Here is a 1784-nt window from a genome sequence, read left to right as displayed (position 1 = left end):
CAAAAGGAGCCATTAGGGAAGAGAGATAGAGGTAAGAGTAAAAATCGGGATGTATGCAGATCCATAAGACACACAAATAGTGTTTCTTGGCCAGGTTTTATTTGTCTTCAACTGTCTCACCTTTTTGTCAGGCATTTAGGACAAATAATAGTAGACTTTGTTCATGTTTAAGTGTATACAGGGGTGGGGGAGAGGTACATAAGGTTGACCCATTCGAACCTATCAATAAGGGTCAAAGTTCGACACCCTTTGTGGCCAGGATAACTGGGAGGTTTTAGACGGGTGGGGGGGAGTTTTGTTATGTTGTGTTTCAAGTGGTCCCATGAAATTGTGGGAAAGGTTCTTAAAAAGGTTTGCAGACCCCTCAGAGAGTTTCCGATGATTACTCTTTTCTTCAAATCAACGAGACCGGTGAAGGGGAGAGTGGGAGCATTTAGGGTCTGTAGGAGAGGAGGTGGAAGGCAAAGGAGGGAGTAGGGAGAGAACGGACATAGGGAGAGGAGACACGGGGTAAGAAGAGGAGAGTTCGGAAGGGGAACAATTAACACTGTGAGTTACTACCAATGTGGTATTTACTTATGCCATTGAATTACCAATTTAATACTTTGCGATTTTAATTACTTAGGTAGTGTCACTTAAATATTACTAGCTTAAAAAGGGGTACAAGATAGTTAAGTAGATCTGGTCCCAACAGTTTGAGTTAAAAAGTTAAGGGGCCGGTGTAGTCGTAATACCACCGTGAGTTTCCCGGCCAACATTAAAATTTAATTATATATTTATATATGTATACCATATTATATATTTATATAATTTATTACAAATATAATGTACAACCGGGACGTAACCTAATAAAATAGTCAAGACCATTATAGAAGGATTTTTGATGCAGACCTTTCGTCTTTCAGATCCCGTTATTACTTTAACCTTTTATAAGTTGTAATGTGGTTTAACATAAACATGTAATATACAGAAAACGTTCGAGAAACGCCGGGTGTATTTTAATCAGCAGCCCGGCCTAAACGGGCCGGGGTACTCAAACTGCGGGACTACGATCTGATTTACTAATTAGTTATTCTTTGTCAATTACAACCTCGAAAACCACAACCGAAAAATTTACAAAAAAACCTCTATGTTACAAATAAGGAAATAAAACTGTATTAATCATCTGGGTAACCACCACGAGAAAGGTAACAACATATATCTAAACCTTAACGGATTCCTCCAACTACAACGATCCTCTTATCCAAAAGAAATAGTAACTCTTCCTTATAGAAACTAGAAGACTGGAACGGTTTTATAAACGTTTGCATATATAAAAAGTTTGTATAACCAAGACCAAGTTTATGGTTAAAAGGGTGGGGGGGGTTTTTTTAAAACGACGGTGCTAACACCCCCCGACCCACAGTCTGCTCAAAAGGCCACCCATAGTCTTCATCCGGAAGTAAAAAAAAAAATAGTTTCGATCTCTAAACTGTAACGTCGCATGAAGTGCCTCATTGTTTCCTGACTTCACCCCCTAGTCTGTATTCATAATATTTTATATTATGTAATCGTTTTGTAACGGAGAACAAGGAGGTTTTCTTCACCGGTAAAGTGTTCTACTTCCCGAGTAGGACGAGACAAGTCGGAGAGACACCTCTTCACACTGGGATACGACTAATTAGGTTAACCAAAAAATTGGGTGGAGACCGGGGGAGAGGTGTTCGGGTGTCCGGGGGTGCGAGAGAGGGAACAAAAAAATCAAGATAGCGAAGAAAGTCTCCGACCCGTGAACGACCCCCCTT

This window comes from Notothenia coriiceps, unplaced genomic scaffold, assembly GCF_000735185.1.
Source record: "Notothenia coriiceps isolate Sejong01 unplaced genomic scaffold, NC01 NC01_scaffold00000339, whole genome shotgun sequence".
NCBI lineage: Eukaryota > Metazoa > Chordata > Actinopteri > Perciformes > Nototheniidae > Notothenia > Notothenia coriiceps.
Note: the sequence above shows the minus strand (reverse complement) of the source record.